The sequence below is a fragment of the Misgurnus anguillicaudatus genome, chromosome 20 (assembly GCF_027580225.2).
Source record: "Misgurnus anguillicaudatus chromosome 20, ASM2758022v2, whole genome shotgun sequence".
In the NCBI taxonomy this organism is placed as follows: Eukaryota; Metazoa; Chordata; class Actinopteri; order Cypriniformes; family Cobitidae; genus Misgurnus; species Misgurnus anguillicaudatus.
The window spans coordinates 34,149,088-34,169,210 of NC_073356.2; the positions used below are offsets into that span (position 1 = coordinate 34,149,088).

Consider the following 20,123-nt stretch of genomic DNA (forward strand, 5'->3'; position numbering starts at 1 on the left):
TTTTTGAGGAAAACATTGCAGGATTTTTCTCATTTTAATGGACTCCAATAGAGCCCAACATTCAACACTCAACTCAACACTTAACAGTTTTTTTCAACAGAGTTTCAAAGGACTGTAAACGATCACAAACGAGGCATAGGGGGGTCTTTTCTGGCGAAACGATTGTCATTTTTGTCAAGAAAAATTAAAAAAATCCACTTTTAAAGCACAACTTCTCGTCTAAATCCGGTCGTGATGCACCAGCATGACCCCACGCAATACGTCATGACGTCAAGAGGTCACAGAGGACGAATGCGAAACTCCGCCCCAGTGTTTACAAGTGTGTTGAAAGAGGACCCTTCCTACGTTGTTGTATGTCAACTGATACTAATTAATGTCTTTGTGTCAGTTTATTGTTTACAATGGTCCGCAAATTTGCGTTTTATATATGTAACACGTGACCTCCCTACGTCACTACGCATTTACGTTAGGTCGTGCTGGACCGGACCTAGACGAAAAGTTGTGGTTTAAAAGTACATATTTTTTATTTCTCTTGTCAAAAATGACAATCGTGTCGCTAAATAAGACCCTTATGCCTCGTTTGGGAAAACTGTTAAGTGTTGAGTTAAGTATTAAATGTTGGGCTCTATTAAAGTCCATTAAATGAGAAAAATTCTGCAATGTTTTCCTCAAAAAACATAATTTCTTCTCGACTGAACAAAGAAAGACATCAACATTTTGGATGACATGGAGGTGAGTAAATTATCTGGATTTTTCTTTTAAGAAAATGGAATATTCCTTTAATAAAGGTCTTCTGCGGATAATAGATGCGATTTTGTAAGAAAAATATCCAGATTTTAAACTTTATAAACTGAGAGTTTTAGTGTAGTGAGCCTTCGTTGCCATGGGTACGTTGCGAAGTTAATCGCGTGAGTATAAGATGAAGTCATTATCGGAAGCTGGTTATTATATAAACCTTAAAACTCCTTGGATAAGGTGACCAGATTTTTCAAATAAAAATAGTTCAATAGTTAAAATAGTAGAATAAATAATAATTATCTACGAATTACTGGGACAATAAAGGGTTAGATAATTAAAAACGGGGACAAAACTTTTTTTGAATGTTTTTGTTTCATTTTTATTGGTGTTGGGTTTGTAATTCAGTAAATTTCTTTAAATCATTTTTTTTGTTTTCCTTTTTACAATCCAGAGATATGGCATTAAAGCCCAGGTTATAGTTGTGTGTAAGGTCTAGTTACGCCGTAGATTATCCGTAGCCTGAGCGTAGCGGACAACGACGCAGAAGTATATATGAAAACCGATGCGTATTAATACATACCCATATTTTTTTCATTGCGTGCATTTTGTCTTTGTACAGCACGTTGTGAATGTGTTAGCATTAAGCCTAGCCCCATTCATTCCTTAGGATCCAAACAGGGATGAATTTAGAAGCCACCAAACACTTCCATGTTTTCCCTATTTAAAGACTGTTACATGAGTAGTCACCAGTAAGTATTGTGGCAATTTTTAAGTGGATAAAAAATGAGAACTATATTGTATGGTGGAAGAGCACTTAGTTTGCAGCACTTTGACCTCGGTGCAGTAACATCATCACTCCTGCCGACTCCCCCTCTTGCTAAAACTTCTGTCAATATTACTGCGCCCGAGGTCGAAGTGCTGCAAACTTAGTGCTCTTTCACCATACAATATAGTTCTCTTTTTTTGCCTTTTATTTGAAAGTGATTGAGGACAAAAAAGTACAGGGAGAAGAGAGGGGTATGGGATCGGCAAATGACCATGAGCCAGGAATCGAACTAGGGTCCCCGAAAGTGCGAAAACACCACATTTCGGAGAGCTGCCCACTACACCATCGGCTCCGACTAGTTCTCATTTTTTTATCCGCTTTACTTATTATATTATTATATTTATGCCACCATACTTATTCATGTAACTAATCGGGTGATTCTCACCATTGAAACCATTGAAACACCACGGCACTAATGATTTTAGCTTTAAAATGTGTAATATAGTAACATTAAAAAGCATCAGAATTAACACAATACTGTGTTCTACCTTGCACAATGTGTGATTTCAACATAAAAATTTATAATTGTAAATTTTATCTCATTTTCTGCTGAAATTCTCATTACCGCAATGTGTCCGGCTGTGTTTGAGCATGCGTTATGTTGTAATTTAATCAAATTAACACAAAAATATTAAGAAAAAAAATATGTTTTGCTAGACTACTTTAGATGACAGAAAAAATATTTACTGAATATTCATGTAAAATAATAATGAAGAAAAATTAGGAAAATGATGTGTCCATGCCTGATGTTTTTATCCTCTGCAACACTTTTTGAGAACAGTTTAAGCACACATACAGAATTTTAATAAAGTTTGATTTTGAGTGACCAAGCACATGGACCAGTTACTTCAAGATGGCTACCAGGTAAGATCATTTTTTTACAGTTAATTTGAAATATTGTCTTGTCAGAATGCTTACACAAAATTTTGATTATCATTACCGCAACAGATGCATATTAAATGTTAATTTAATTAATAGAAGCATAATACTTTGATTTTAAATGCATGTGCAGAATCTCCTGTTCTTTCTTATGTTCTTTCAGGTTTGTCATGTCATTTTGAAAATATGTCAGTGTTTTCTGACTGTTGCGGTAATGAGATTTTTTAGGACTATTTTTTTAAATTATCTTACAAAAAGTATGTTAAATGATAAGTAAAAGTTTTTAAATTAATGTTCCCATTTACTCCAGACTTTGTTTTTCAATGTCTGGTGGGGAAAAAGTAAATTTAAGCAATTTTTACATTTTCATGCTTGACATTTTTAAAACCAAGTTTTCGTGAGAATCACCCACTCATGTAACAGTCCTTAAATAGGAAAAACATGAAAGTGTTTGGTGGCTTCTAAACTCATCCCTGCTTGGATCCCAAGGAACGAATGGGGCCAGACCAAATGCCAACACATTCACGACGCGCTGTACAAAGATTAAGTGCATGCATTGAAAAAGATAGCGATGTATTATTCATCTAAGCTGAGGTAAGAATATAGTAAAATGTTGAAAAACTGGTGTTTTCCTTTAACCATCTTGGCCAAATCGGATCAGATAACCTCTCTGTCCTGCTCAGAGTGAGATTTTGTACATTATTGGCAGACGGGAAATGACTCTGCTGAGTGTTGGAAAGTGAGCAGGATTCACAGGAGTGCAGAGAGTTGATCCATATCATCAATCGATACTGCACTACATTGCAGCATGCACAGGTCTGACAGTAGCAGTTGTTCACATCCCCTTTAACTTGTATGTGGGGAGATTTTAATCACATTCTCTAGTCATTCTCCTTACAAGAATTCAATACTGTAATCATCAGGCAAGAAATTCTCATCTAGTTATTGTTTTGTAGAATTTTTGTAGAAAGTACAGCAGCTGTCACAAATCCAGCTCCTATCTGTCTTCTGTAGGTATACTTGTGCTTTGCATTACTTGTAGCTGTTTTTATTTCATCATTCGTAATGATTATTCTGGTGCTGTCATAACAAGACGTTGATTTGACAGACTCCATTTCAACATGCCAAGTGATCCACACGTCTAATGAGATGTTTTAGCCTCGAGCCGCTGGGTGATCCATGATCAGCGTGTACAGATGTAATTCCACTACACGTCATGGGTGGACATACGGTTCGTTTTCTTGTAACCTAATGTCATATATTTCAGAACACGTTTACCAACTCTGTGGCTCTGCTCACGCCTGTCTGACTATATAGACTTCCTGCCTTATAATGGGCTGTTTACACAACATTTTTAACCAAAAAACGGAAACTTGTAATGCGTTTTGGCTGCTTGTTTACATGACAATGCTGTTTTGGGGTCTTGCACATTTTTCAGTTTGCAAAAATGGTAAAGTCAAGAATCACAACTGATTTTAACTATTATAAAATGGTGAATGACACAATCACGTTTGAAGGTATATGGTGCTAGAGATTTTTACACAGAGATTTTGTGTGTTGTAATTGATGAGAAATGGTTTCTAATTTTAAATGTTAGATTATATGTGAATGTGAGCGTTGTTTTGTACTGAACGTGTGGCCAAAATGGAAAATGTTTTGTGTAGATAAACAGTGTGTAACGCTCACTGCCCATAGAAAATCATAAAAAAGACGCATTCGGTCGCATTATTCTAATATCTTACAATCTTTATGTGAAACAGTTTTTTTATTTGAATAGAAAAGACTGTTGTTTGTTTTTCAAACCTCACCTTGGATCAATTTCATTTCTTTTATTAAGCATCTTCTTTTAGATATGAATAACTCACAGCATATTAAACATCTCCAGCTTTATCTCTCTACGTGTATTTCTTTATGTACCTTTTTCCTCAAACCCTTCATGCTTTTTATTGTCTTTCCTGATTTTTAGCTGTCAAGTGCTGTTATTTGTGTTTCTTCATCAGGAATACTATAATACAGCTGAATACATTGATCAGTTCCACTGAATGTATATGATGTTATTGTTATTATGTTAGTTTTGTTGTGTTGCATGCCTGCAGTGTATTTTATTCAGTGCTGATTCTTACTTGTTACCTCCACCTGCGACACCATTGTGTGTGCATAAGTTTGATTTTAATCCCCTCTCCTTACTTCATCGCACATGCATCAGACTCCTTTTTTTAACCTCGTGACCTCACCTGTCCCATTACTTACCCAGCATGTTTCTGTAAAATAATTGAGTTGCACTACATGACTTCTTTTTTCCCAATATAACAGTGTTCCCCCTTGTTCAACATGCATTGCTGCTTTAGTAAGCCCTCCAGTATCTTTAAAAAGGTTAGACGGGCTAAAATCGAACAATATCACCTCAGGGTCGTGTGTTCGTACTGAGACTTGTGGATCAAATCCTGATGAATTTATTTGTGTTTTAGGTACACATCTGATTTTTTTCTGTAAAATTTGTTTATTCCTGGGAGCTGCTTATAGACGAATGTCTGTCGTCTGTGACGTGGCCTAGTGGTTTGCACTTATGTTTTACTGTGCAGCTCATAGAAGTAACCCGAGTTAAGATTGTGCTTGTGACCAGTCATGGCTATCCCAGAAAACTTCTGTTTGATTTTTCCCCTTTTCTTCGCCCTCAACTCACTTTACACTGCGAATGGCAAGTGAACATCACCTTTGAAGTGTCCAATTAGAGCAAACTACACATGATTCTGATTACAGAGTGAGCTTTCATAAAGAAAATGGAGATTCATGCACTTCAAAAGATGTAGATACAAAGACACTTTAGAAATATTCCACCTTACATTTGAAGACACAAAGAAAAAAAATTGAGGTGTGTGTGTGTGTGTGTGTGTGTGTGTTCAGTGAGGATGTGTGTGTGTGTGTCTTCATAAAGGTTGACCCTTAGTGATTATTAAATAGAACTTGACTTTATAATTATAGCTTTATACATTTTTATTGCAATTCAAATCTCTTTCTTTTCTTTCTTTCGTGCTCTCCTTTTTTCGTTATCATTTATTTTATTCATACTGTCATTCCTTTCCTTCCTTCCTTTTCTGTTTCTGTCTTTTCCTTCTTCCTTCCCTCTTTTTTCTTTCTATCATTCATTATTTCTTTCAAACTATAATTTCTTTCTTTGATTCATTCATTCTGTCATTATTTTCTTTCTTTCTTTTTCTTTCTTTCTTCCTTACTCACTTCCTAACATTGTATTGGATTTAAACCATTTCTTTCTTCCATCCTCTGTTTCTTTTGTTCTATCATTTTTTTCATTAATACTACCATTTCTTCTTTCATTTCTATCAATCTTCCTTTCTTCCCTCCTTATTATCTTTTTCATTCCTTTTTCGATCTATCATTTCTTTAATTGATTTATTCTGTCATTCCCTTCTTCCTTTCCTCCTTTCTTACTTTCTGTTTTTCTTTCTTCCTTCTCCTTCCGTCCTGACATTTTTATTGTATTTAAACCCTTTTTGACCCTTACTTTCTTTCTTTCTTTCTTTCATTATATCATTTATTTTATTCATGGCATGCTGTCATTCCTTTCTTTCTTTCTATCTTTCTTTCCTTTCCGTTTCTGTCCTTTCATTCTTCCTTCCCTCCTTTTTTCTTTCAAACTATCATTTATTTCTTTGATTTATTCAGTCATTCCCTTCTTAATTCCCTCCTTTCTTTCTTTCTTTCTTTGTTTTTATTTCTTCCTTCCTTCCATCCTGACATTTTTATTGCATTTAAAACTTTTTTCCGCCCTCTCTGTCATTATATCATTTCTTTTCATACTGATATTCTTTTCTTTTTTCCTTTTCTGTTTCTGTCTTTTCCTTCTTCCTTTACTTCTTTTTTTCTTTTTTATTATTCCTTTTTTATTTCAAACTATAATTTTTTGTTATTTCTTTCTTTCTTTCTTTCTTTCTTTCTTTCTTTCTTTCTTTCTTTCTTTCTTTCTTTCTTTCTTTCTTTCTTTCTTTCTTTCTTTCTTTCATTTCTTTTTTTATTCATTCTGCCATTCCCCAGGTGAAAAAGTAGTACACTTCTATAGTGTACTTAAAGTGCTTTATTTTCGCACACTAATTTTGTACTTAATATACTAAAAATTCATCTTTAGTATTTCTTAAGATGTTTTTAAGATCATCTAAGTGTACTTTACTGTGCAATTTGGAGACACCATGAATATGAACTAAAATGCACTTTTTACATACTATCTCTGTATTAAAAATGTATTTAGTTAACACTTGTATTAAACTTGAACTCAACTTTCATACAAAGATGGGTTCAAGTTTACTACAAGTGGTACCTAAATATTTTTTTTAAATAAATGTTTAGCACATTTTAGTTCATATTCATGGTGTCTCAAAATAACACAGTGAAGTACACTTAGATGATCTTAAGAACATCTTAAGAAGTACTAAAGATGAATTTTTAGTATATTAAGTACAAAATTTGTGTGCGAAAATAAAGCACTTAAAGTACACTATGGAAGTGTACTACATTTTAACCTGTGTCCCTTCCTCCTTTCCTTCTTTATTTATTTATTTATTTATGTCTCAAAACTTTCAGTGTAAATGACTTTTAGTTACTGTATTATATAATCACTCCACTATGTTCTTCTGACTTTTGTTGCTTTTTGTCTTTCTGTCTGTTTATGTCTGGCTTCCACGAGGAAAACCTGTTTACTGTTACATGCAAATGTCATGAGCACACTATTTGGTTTAATCATTTGTAAATATAAATACATGTTAAAAGACTATATTAGAATATATTAAACCACACCTGTCAAATGATTTGCAGCATCCAGGTTACCATGTGTTATTAGATTGAAAGGTTGTTATCTTGGAATAACAAACTTGCAATGTCATGGCTGGCCAATCAGAATCCAGCATTCCAATGACCAATAGTTCAACATCATCTCATGGAAAGTTGTGTTGTAGTCACGCAAAAATAATGAAGTTATTTGTGTCAATGGCACAATGTATTTTTCGTGTTACCCGCACAAATTTCTATGAATAGTTTTTTGTGTCCGTGGCGCGAATTTCTTTTCGTGCCATTTTATGTATTGTTTTCAAATTTTTTCCCCTATTTTTAAATCATTGTCGCTTGGTGTTATGGGGTTAGATTTGGGGTACTTTTATGCATTGGTTTCTACATGATTTTCTTCCGATTTTAAAACTACTGTTTCCTAGAGTTGGGGTTTGGGGTAGGATGTCTAAAAATTTAATTTTAATCCAACCCCAAACGACAATGGTAAGAAAATATGAAAAAATATGAACACCATTAAAATGATGATGTAATAAGTTATTTGATTTCGTTTTTTTTATTGGAGAAAAGTCTGATGTCTTATAGGTGGAGTTCAAAGCTCTGCGTGTTTCTCTTTCTCTCTCTTTTTTGGTCAGTAGTTGAAATCACAGCATCTCATTACTTATGTAGTTTCTCTCCACAGAGTAAAAGTCAGAGGTCAGATCAATATATTTAGTTTGCAGTCCCTGTTTCATTCATCTGACCTTACACTGTAGGCACACATACAGCACCCCATGGCGAGACAGGCAGCATCAACAATCTTAAAATATGAATCTGTCTAAAGTTGATGTACGACCAGTAACCAGTGTAGTAAGTAAAGTTTTGTGAAGACTGATCACATGTGAACAGATACTAGTGTAGTGGTGTATAGTATAGTATTCTGATATTAGATCAGAAGTTTTTTTATGTGACCATGACATTAGATTAGTATTCATATCAGTGGCGGCTCATGACTGCTCATCCAAGGGGCGCAAATTCAAAGTAAGTGTTTGGAGTGTCACGTGTGTTTTCAAAATATCTTGTGAACCATGTGCATCACGTGTTTTGTCAAAATAAGTCCCTGCTGCACACGCGTTAAAACCGTTTATGATAAAAGAGACGTTTACGTTCACAAAATACACGCAAGACACTCACTTAACACTAAACTCTGGTTACGCATGAGATTATGTGAGTATCTGGCAACCGCGAGCGTCTCTATCATCATAAACCCTTTAGACGCGTCTGCAGCAGGCACTTATTTTGAAAACACGAGCAACACACATGACACCGAACACATATTTTGAATTTGGTAAGGCCTATTGACAAGCGACCCTGCGGCGTTACACTTGTTGAAAACATTTAGTATAATGTAAGTACACATGTGAACAAAATGCAATATTTCTTCTAAGACTTCTTCTACCAAAACGCCCCCATGATCACGCTGGAAGACTCCTCTAAGAGAAAAAGCAAGATATGAGAGAGAGAGAGAAAGAGGAAGAGAGGAGCTGAGGCAGAGGAGCAGGGCCCTCCCTCCTACCTGCCTCCCACACAACAAGCAGTTCCTGGAGATCTGGAGGAGGAAGAGGTGGAGGAATCACTCCAACCAGAATCCTTCGTTTCTTTAAACTCTGCTAAAACCCCTCTCAAGCCGACCATCACGGCTATTTTAAGTTTGAATACATCCTACTCCTGGCTGCCTCATGCACTTATTCTGTATGCTTGCAATGTATAGAAATTGCAGAAAGTAAAGTGATTTTGGACCAGCTGCTATTTTCCTAGCACACGACAAGAATTTAAAGTCATTGGCTTTTATGCTGAGAGCAAAATCAAATTTGATCATGAGAATGTTCTGATGGCTATACTTATTACCTGCTTTAGAGAAATTGCCTCTCAAAGAGTGGCTTTTAAACCAATTTCAAAGCAATCGTTCTCAACCATCAGCTCTATAATCTCTCTTAAAGATTTTGAGTCAAATTATTTCGATAATTATCTGCAATTTCATTTCCTTTCTGTAACTGATGCTAAATATTAGTGTTGAATGAAGTCAAAATGCAAAGACAGATTCTCAACTTTGATGACACTAAAAGATAACTTGTGTTTGAATAGCAATGTCTTTGTAATGTTTGTTATGAGATTGGTTAGATTTGGCCGCTGATCAGTGCTTTATGCAGGATATATGGAGTATACCCAGTTCTTTTTTAGATGGCATGAAGTATACACACTTTTTTGGATGGCATGAAGTATACACACTTATTTATTAGATGGCATGCTTTATACCCACTTCTTTATTAGATGGCATAGATTATACCCACTTCTTTGTTAGATGTCATGGAATAAACCCACTTCTTTTTGGATGTCATGGTGTATACCCACTTCGTTATTGGATGACATGAAGTATACCCACTTCTTTATTGGATGGCATGGTGTATACCCACTCCTTTATTGGATGGCATGGTGTATACCCACTTCTTTTTTGGATGGCATAAAGTATACCCACTTCTTTATTGGATGACATGGTGTATACCCACTTCTTGATTGGATGGCATGAAGTATACACACTTCTTTATTAGATGGCATGGTGTATACCCACTTCTTTGTTAGATGTCATGGAATATACCCACTTCTTTTTTGGATGCTCACTTCTTTTTTGGATGGCATAGAGTAGACCCACTTCTTTTTTGGATGGCATAAAGTATACCCACTTCTTTATTGGATGACATGGTGTATACCCACTTCTTTATTGGATGGCATGGAGTATACCCCTTCTTTATTAAATGTCATGGTGTAGACCAGCTTCTTAATTAGATGGCATTGGGGTGTGCATGCTTCTTTATTAGATGGCATGGTGTATACCCACTTCTTTATTGGATGGCATGGAGTATACTTACTTCTTTTTTGGATGGCATGGAGTAGACCGACTCCTTTGTTAGATGGCATAGAATATACCCACTTCTTTATTGGATGGCATAAAGTATACTCACTTCTTTATTGGATGGCATGAAGTACACCCACTTCTTTATTGGAATGCATGGTGTATACCCACTTCCTTTTTGGATGGCATGAAGTATACCCACTTCTTTATTGGATGGCATGATGTATACCGACTTCTTTTTTAGATGGCATGAAGTATACCCACTTTTTTATTAGATGATATGGATTATACACACTTCTTTATTAGATGGCATGGTGTATACCCACTTCTTTTTTTTTGGATGGCATGAAGTATAGCCACTTCTTTATTGGATAGCATGGTGTATACCCACTTCTTTTTTGGATGGCATGAAGTATACCCACTTCTTTATTAGATGGCATGGTGTATACCCACTTCTTTTTTTTGGATGACATGAAGTATACCCACTTCTTTATTGGATGGCATGGAGTATACTTACTTCTTTTTTGGATGGCATGGAGTAGACCGACTCCTTTATTAGATGGCATAGAATATACCCACTTCTTTATTGGATGGCATGGAGTATGCTCACTTCTTTTTGGGATGGCATAGAGTAGACCCACTTCTTTATTGGATGGCATGGTGTATACCCACTTCTTTTTTTTTGGATGGCATGAAGTATACCCACTTCTTTATTGGATGGCATGATGTATACCCACTTCTTTTTTAGATGGCATGAAGTATACCCACTTATTTATTAGATGGCATGGATTATACCCACTTCTTTATTAGATGGCATGGTGTATACCCACTTCTTTTTTGGATGGCATGAAGTATACCCACTTATTTATTAGATGGCATGGATTATACCCACTTCTTTATTAGATGGCATGGTGTATACACACTTCTTTTTTTGGATGGCATGAAGTATACACACTTCTTCATTAGTTTGCATGGACTACACCCACTTCTTTGTTAGCCGTAAGGGGCGTGCCATAGTGAGGATGCACGTGTCATTGCATCATAAAGTTATGATTCAGCTCTTTAAAATACAGAGAAATGTCAAAATCTCTCAAACGCTGGGGGCGTGTCCGCTGTCAGTGCTGAAAACACGCCCACTCACAAAAAACGATTCTCCCTCCAGTGCGTCATTGAGCCACCGTTTTAACCCTGCCCAAATGATCCTGAACACAGAAATGAGGAAAAGTGTTAAGTGGTGTAATTCAGTACTACATAGTTCATAGTCCATGCAATGTGTTACAGCAATACATTTCTAACATTTGTGTTTAGAAACGATTCTCTGAATTACTTTTCCATTACTGTTTGCCACCAAAACATTCACAACATCACATCCATGAGTAATCTTGATGATCGCAGCAGCGAAAGAAGATGCAAAGTTGATTTGACATATCTTAGCAGTTTCTGGGACCATTTTTATGCATGTCCATCACGGCAGTTGCATTCATTCGTTAACTGTGGAAACGACTGAATGTTCCTTGCAGAATTTACAGAAATAAGTCCTTTCGCCATCTGCTGCCTGTCGGGGATTTTTGACAGCCAGCACTCGCTCACGAATTCTCTCTCTCGGCTCTTTCTCTTGTACCTTTTCGTCACTCTCCCCAACCTCCCTTCTCCAGGGTTTGATGGACGTGTGGATTTCTCTATCTATTTTCTGCTGTGCTGAAATCCTGACAGGCCAAGACACGCAAGCGTCCCCTGCGGCCACCATTCAGCGCTTACAATGGGAGAAATATGTTAATTGCATTTCGAGTCATCTCTGGTTAGGCCGGCTTCTTCTGAAAGGTTGTGATTTTGACGCGTCTGCTCCTGGAGGAGACCTGCGTTTGTGTAATTTAATTAAGAGACGACTGTTTCTCAGCCTATCATGAGACGAGCACCTCAAATGCAAATTTCGGCACTGCAAAGAATAATTGAATTTGTGAGTAAAGGGTTCCTGCCTTTATTTTTCTTTAATTAATTCTGCAGACAAACTGAAGAATTTCATGTCTTCCTATAGTATCATGGTATTTCACTTTTGGATTGCTTAATACTGTATTAGCAAATAAGACTTTTTTAGTCAATGATTCAGACACTGGTTGGATCACCCACCTGAAACCAGTGTTGGGGTAACGCATTACAAGTAACGTGCATTACGTAATAATATTAGTTTTCTGAAGTAACGACTAAAGTAACGTATTACTTTTTAAATGTACACATTAATATTTGAGTTACTTTTTCAAAAAAGTAATAGGCCTACAAGTTACTTTTTTAGTTTAAAGGTATTGCGGAGGATTTTCTTTTTCCAGGTGGATCATCAAGACTATTGGTCCTCTTAGTTGTCAATCAGGAGTGTTGCACAATTGCATTTTTTAAAAAAGTGGAGAAGGCAGTTTTTTCTCAAATTCGGGAAAATGATCCGCTACGCCCTTAATTAATTTGATTAAAAAATATTTTTTTACTGAACTAAACTAAACATAGTCACATTATGCACTCTATGCATACACGCTTGTGTGGGAACAGTTTGAGTCAGAAACTGAGATGGCAGGCCAGAGCTTGACATTTGTGTGATAAAAAATATGCAATTTCTGAATGCAGAACTTCTCAGCTAAAACACCTGCAAGGCCAGAAAGAGATCAAGCCTCACCCAAGAAAAAGTAATGCATAAGTTACTAAAACCAGCAGCCATATCATCCTGTAGCCCAAGACAGCTTGCCCACTGAAGCTAAGCAGGGTTGAGCCTGGTCAGTACTTGAATGGGAGACCACCTGGGAAAACCAGGTTGCTGCTGGTAGAGGTGTTATTGAGACCAGCAGGGGGTGCTCACCCTGTGGTCTGTGTGGGTCCTAACACCCCAGTATAGTGATGGGGACATTATACTGTCAAAAAAGCACCGTCCTTTGGATGAGACGTTAAACCGATGTCCTGACTCTCTGTGGTCATTAAAAATCCCAGGATGTCCTTCGAAAAAGAGTAGGGGTGTGCCCCGGCATCCTGGCCAAACTTGCCCATTGGCCTACTAATCATCCCTCATACTAATTGGCTATATCACGCTATCTCCTCTCCACTAATAAGCTGGTGTGTGGTGAGCGTTCTGGCGCAATATGGCTGCTGTTGCATCATCCATGGATGCTGCACATTGGTGGTTGAGGAGAGTACTGAGAAAAGCGCTATATGAATGTAAGGTATTATTATTAAAAGTAATGTAAGCATTACTTTCCATGAAAAGTAACTACACTGCAAAAAATTAATTTCAAGGAAAAAAAATCTTAGTATTTTTGTCTTCTTTTCAGTAAAAATATCTAAAAAAATAAACTTTAATTAAGATGCTTTTTCTTGATGAGCAAAACGACCCACAAAATTAATCTAGTTTTTAGACCAAAAATTTCAAATTTAAGTGATTTTGTGCATAAAACAAGCAAAAAAATATCTGACAATGGGGTAAGCAAAAAAATCTTGAACATTTTTCTTAAACACTTAATTCAAGAAAAATTTGCTTAACCCATTGGCAGATTTTTTTTTTTTTTTGCATGTTTTATGCACAAAATCACATAGATATTTTTACTGACACAAGAAAAAATACTAAAAAAAAAATTTTTTTTTTGCAGTGTAAACACTAAATTCAAGAAAAATTCAAGAAAATTTTGCTTACCCCATTGGCAGATTTTTTTGCTTGTTTTATGCACAAAATCACTTAAATTTGATCTTTTTGGTCTAAAAACTAGACTTATTTTCTTGGGTCATTTTGCATCAAGAAAAAGCATCTTAATTTAAGAATTGATAGATATTTTTACTGAAAACCAAAAAAAAAACCTAAGATTTTTTTTCTTGAAAATCATTTTTGCAGTGTAAACACTAAATTCAAAAAAAAAAATTAAGAAAAATTTGCTTAACCCATTGGCAGATTGTTTTCTTGTTTTATGCACAAAATAACTTACATTTGATATTTTCTGTCTAAAAACTAGACTTATTTTCTTGGGTCGTTTTGCTCATCAAGTAAAAGCATCTTAATTTAAGAATTGTTAGATATTTTTACTGAAAACCAAAAAAAAAAACCTAAGAATTTTTTTTATTGAAAATAATTTTTGCAGTGTAAACACTAAATTCAAGAAAAAATCAAGAAAATTTGCTTAACACATTGGCAGATTTTTTTTGTTTTATGCACAAAATCACTTAAATTTGATATTTTTGGTCTTAAAACTAGACTTATTTTCTTGGGTCATTTTGCTCATCAAGAAAAAACATGTTAATTTAAGAATTGTTCGATATTTTTACTGAAAACTAAAAAAAAAAACCTAAGAATTTTTTTTCTTGAAAATCATTTTTGCAGTGTAAACACTAAATTCAAAAAAAAATCAAGAAAAATTCAAGAAAAATTTGCTTAACCCATTGGCAGATTTTTTTTCTTGTTGTATGCACAAAATCACTTAAATTTGATATTTTTGGTCTAAAAACTAGACTTATTTTCTTGGGTCATTTTGCTCATCAAGAAAAAGCATCTTAATTTAAGAATTTTTAGATATTTTTACTAAAAAGAATAATTTTTTCTTGAAAATATTTTTTTGTGTGAAGAACATTACCAGCATAATTTTCTTGAATCTGAGTTTGTGCATTTAATCTAAAATGATAGAGTTTCAAGACTAACCTCCAAAATGTACTCCAAATTATTGTGCATGTGCCAACCAGAAGTTTAAAATAGCAGACGGTTGATGGTCCTTCTCGTTTGCAGAGGTCCGATTCAGTTGATTCAGCTCATCTCTTTGGACTTCAGGACTGGGAAACCTAGAAAGGACACCGGAGAGAGAGAGAGAGAAAGTGTGGGTGTGCGAGATCATAAATAGAGAGAGCCAAGGGGAGACGGGGAAAGCGAGTGAGACAGTTGACCTTGTGAGTACTCTCGGCCTAGGTGGCATTGATTTGTTTACCTGGATTGAGCTGACAGCTCCTCATTACGATTTCCTTTAGAGAATGAGAGAGAGCGAAAGTGTGAAAGAGAAGAGACAGTAAAAGAGGAGAAAAGGGAGGAAAGGAGATCAATGCCTGTGATGGATCAGGGCTTGCCAGATCAGTCTGTTTGAATAGCCATTTAACGGATATGTGTGTGTGTGTGTGTGTGTGTGTGTGTGTGTGTGTGTGTGTGTGTGTGTGTGTGTGTGTGTGTGTGTGTGTGTGTGTGTGTGTGTGTGTGTGTGTGTGTGTGTGTGTGTGTGTGTGTGTGTGTGAATGTGAACCGGGTGCATTGGACTAAATGAGCGTTTAAACTGTAATTTTAACATATTTATTTGGCAATGTATCACATATGTGAATTAGAATAAAAAACAGCAAACATTGTTGTGTAAGGGATCACTAGTCTGTACATATTTTTTGTTATGTTTTATTGGCTTTAATTTGTCTTATTCAAAGTGCAAAAACTGTATTATTTTTTTCTCTAAAAAGTAGGCCAAAATGTTTGGTAATTTCTCATAATTTTGTGTTATTTAAATCAGAATTTGTTTTCTCTTACAGGTGGATCCCTCTTGTTGTCTGCTTTCTTTGAGTCCTACATTTACATTTATGCATTTGGCAGACGCTTTAAGTGACTTGGAGTGCATTGCAAGGTATACATTTTCATCAGTATCTTCTTGGGATCGAACCCAAACCTTTTGCGCTGCTTATACAATGCACTACACACTGTAAAACCTAACAGTTAACTTAACTCAAACCATTTAAGTAAACCAGTTGCATTAGACCATTTAAGTTTTGAAACACATACATTTAAGTACTGTGAACTTGAGTCATGTGCAGTTATGCACTTATATTTAAGTAGTGTGAACTTAAAGATAAGTGCATAACTGCATATGACTCAATTTGTTTAAGTTCACAGTACTCAAATGTATATGTTTTAAAACTAATGCAACCGGCTTACTTAAATGGTTTGGGTTTGAGCTGAGTTAACTTTTAGGTTTTACAGTGCAAGATAGTTGACAGTAAAGTTTCTATTAGCAGACAAGTCATAATCGTATTGGTCAGAATATTATGTAAATGTATAGCAATGTGATCATTCTCTCTTTTTTACTACCTCACCAAATACAGCACGCCTTTTAAGCACTTGTACAACAAATGAAAGCACCAGTAATATGCATAAGTTGTGTGATTAAAGTTTTTCTGTATTTTATAGTTCCTGTGCTGCCACAGAGAATGATGGCAAACATATTTCTGCACAAACTTGCCTTCTCATAAACCAGCTAAATAAGTAATAGTTTCTTGCGTACCTATAAATAAGTCAAATTTATCGCTATTCATCAGCAATATGCAAAACGAATAGAAACTCAGCGGCACTGTCAGCATTTCAATTTACAACATCTTATTGATTATGATCAGTACTGAGTTTCTCTGACATGATCTTGCATGAAAAAACTCTAGTAGTATACTTTAGTATTTACTATAGTAAACTGTAGATAGTCCTAGATACTAATAGTGTATTTGAACCTTACCATAGTAAATATTAAAGTCTACTATAGTATTTAGTACAGTTCATCAATTCACCATAATTAATTAATAAGTGCATTAATTACTATAAAATACTACCGTGAACTGCAAAAAAAAACTTTCTTACTTAGTATTTTTGTCTTGTTTTCAGTAAAAATATCTAAAAATTGGAAAATAGGAAAATAAGTCTAGTTTATAAACAAAAAATATCAAATTTAAGCGAATTTGTGCTTAAAACAAGCAAAAAAATCTGCCAATGTAATTAGAAACATTTTCTTGAGTAAACTTATTTCAAGATTTTTTTTATTTAATTTGCAAATTTTTTGCTTGTTTTAAGCACTTATTTACTTAAATATTTATATATTTTTTGTCTAAAAACTAGACTTATTTTCTTTGGTCATTTTGTTCATCAAGAAAATACATCTTAATTTAAGAAAGTTTGGATATTTTTACTGAAAACAAGACAAAAATACTAAGTAAGGTAGTTTTTTTTTGGAGTGTGTACTTCAATTTACTACAGTTTACTATAATAAATACACTAAAGCAGTGCTTCCCAATCCTGGTCCTCGAGGCCCCCCTCCCAGAAAGTTTTACATGTCTCCTTATGTAAAACACCTGATTCATTTTATCAGCCTCCTTCCAAAATGGTAAACATGTCTCCCTAACAAGCTGACGAGTTAAATCAGGTGTGTTAATAAGAAGACATCTAAAACTTTCTGGGAGGGGGGCCTCGAGGACCAGGATTGGGAAGCACTGCACTAAAGTATACTACATATTTTTTATTTGGGTGGAATTACTGCAACATGACTTAAATGCAACTAGAAGTCAAACAAGCTACCTAACTTTTGTGTTTCACTTTTATTGCTTCTGTATCTGGTGCAGTACCTGTTGTGGCCATGAGGAGTCAGTGTTTCCACTTAAAATGCAAGAATATGCGGTTTTAAACGTCATTGCCCACCAAAAAGTAAACGTAACAGGTTTACAAGACAATGCTTACCAAAAGTGTTTAAGAGTTGCTTTTTTTAAATGTAGCCTCCCACGTGGAAAAAACTGTACTGGTTACTACAGTAAACTGTGGTAAGGTTTCTAAAGTAAGCCTATTTCCTCATCAATTCACTAGTTAATAAGCTACTACTGAATATTGTTGTACTTGTAAACATTAAAGGAGACATTTCAAAAGACTTTTTTAAGATGTCAAATAAATCTTTGGTGTCCCTAGACTACGTACGTGACGTTTTAGCTCAAAATATTACCTAGATAATTTATAATAACATGTTAAACTTGCACACTTTGTAGCAAAAATGTTATTTGATTTGGGTGTTTCCTTTAAAATGCAAATGAGCTGATATCTGCACTAAATGGCAGTGTCGTGGTTGGATATATATATAATATTCATATTTATGCATTTGACAGATTTTGACTTTTTTTTGTCAACGTGTGTTCCCTTTGAATCCATGACCTTTTGCGCTGCTAACGCAATGCACTAAGCTACAGTATATATATATAGGAGCATTATCATTGTTATATAGTTCCTGCAGTGATACAATGGTAAACTTGTGGTTACTGTGGTGTACAAATACCATAGTAAAAACTCCATGTGGTTACTTTACTAAACGCATTTTTCTACGGGAATAGTTTTACCTCAAAACACATAACACTTGTGCGCACTGAAAACAAATGCCTGCAGATGTTTGTCGTCTTGTTGAGAGGACAAAAAAAGATTCATAGCACCCCAGGGCGTCAGTCATCTCCCCTCGGCTGGGTAATTAACATTGTATTTATGAGACAAATATTAAATGGAGGGTCTCCGAGCAGGTAACCTCCCCTCGCTATGATTAAAAGCACGCTCTGTCACAGTAACGAGCCCCGCGCGCGTCCACCGGGAGCTCCGTCTCTCCAACCCACCCATTATATTCAACCACACCACCCCAGCGAAGTTTATTTATCGGTTTATGGTGTGATACATTGCAATTAGGAGAAGGATGTTAAGACAAGCGGCCATTAATGGAGCAGATTTATCTTGTGTCGAAACAGTGGAGGAGAATAGCACCAGATGGCAAACATACATCTATAAATAAGTCATGTTTCAGGAAAGAAGAGATTATTGCATTTGAGCTTGTTTTTAATAGTCCCCAGCTAAGATTAAACCGTCAACTTTAAATGACCTAAAAACTTTATTCTTTATAAAGTCTAAATATTGCTGACACTTTTATCCAAAGCGACTTGTGCAGTTTATGGCATCGCTGAAGAACCTTTTAAAGCACCTTTACTTTTAATAATAATGTTGAAGCCACCATATTCACAAAAAGTATTTTTCCATTCCCAGCCTGGCATTGCATATATATACACCAACTAACTGTCTCCATCCCTTCTGTGCCGTTAACTTTAGCTGTTCCCAGAGCTAACCTCTCCATTTTCTCAACCCACTGGTAGCTATAAATAAACATTTCATCGATTGCTTCAAGCTGCCCGTTCCACACAGTAAACATACAGCACATCTCAAAGTTTACTGTGGACGAACATAAAAGTATACTCGTATACTTTTTCCGCTCTCAGAACCGTGCATGAGGGTTGGTGAAGATGCCTCGTCAGAACCTTGACATTCAGAGTTATGCAACTTCAGCTTAGCCTGCAGTTCAATGCGCCCACCTAAACCTCCACCTTTGTATTGTCAATAATAAACACATTCAAACAAAAGAAAAGTTCAACATTATCTCTCATTAGACCACACTTTAGGGCTTACATTTATATAATTTTACCCAAAGCGACACACAGTACATTAAAATTTTATCAGTATGTGTGTTCCCTGGGTTCGAACCCATGACCATTTGTGCTGGTAATGCAATGCTCTCAGGATACATGCAGTAGTAATGAAGAACAACGAAAGACATTGGGATTTCAAAAGACATGAGGCTGAGTAAATAATGATAAAGTCATAATTTTTGGGTGAACTTTACCTTTAAGGATCTTTGAGGTTGTACTGTATATAAGAGAGACCTAGATTGACCTTTAACCTCCTCACCCACATCCACTGCACTCCTCCATTCCCAAAAACACAAAGGGCAGCAGATAGGTGAATAGATTTTTTACCTTCCTTTGGCTGTATCTCTTTAGGGAAAGCAATCTGAGAGCGCTTTAACCAAAACAATTCATTGTTTTCAACGACTGTGTAGGAGACAATGCACACAAGAAGCAAGCCAATGCCTTTTTCTTTGTGCAAGCTGCCACATTAAAAGTGCTACCAAACACAAAGAACCTGATAAGTGAGCCAGTGGGCTTCTCTGTCAAACGTTGCAGCTGTTATTTTCAAAGGTTTAAATTGAATTTTAGCACATTTTTTAAGCATGCTTCATGTCCTCAAGGCTATATGCATCATCTTTGACCGGCACAGTTGCTGTTTTGATATGGAGACAGAGTAACTCTGTGGTTGGTAAGCCTGCAGCTGTACAGTTACATTGACCTTACTTGGTTATTAATGCTGTGGGTTCATAGGGATGTATGCATTTTAAAAAA

General features: G+C 35.6%; 1 pseudogene; it reads left to right on the forward strand.

The window, feature by feature from the left end:
* Positions 1 to 12,819: 12,819 nt before the first annotated feature.
* Positions 12,820 to 12,936, forward strand: LOC129412705 (5S ribosomal RNA; annotated as a pseudogene).
* Positions 12,937 to 20,123: the final 7,187 nt, after the last annotated feature.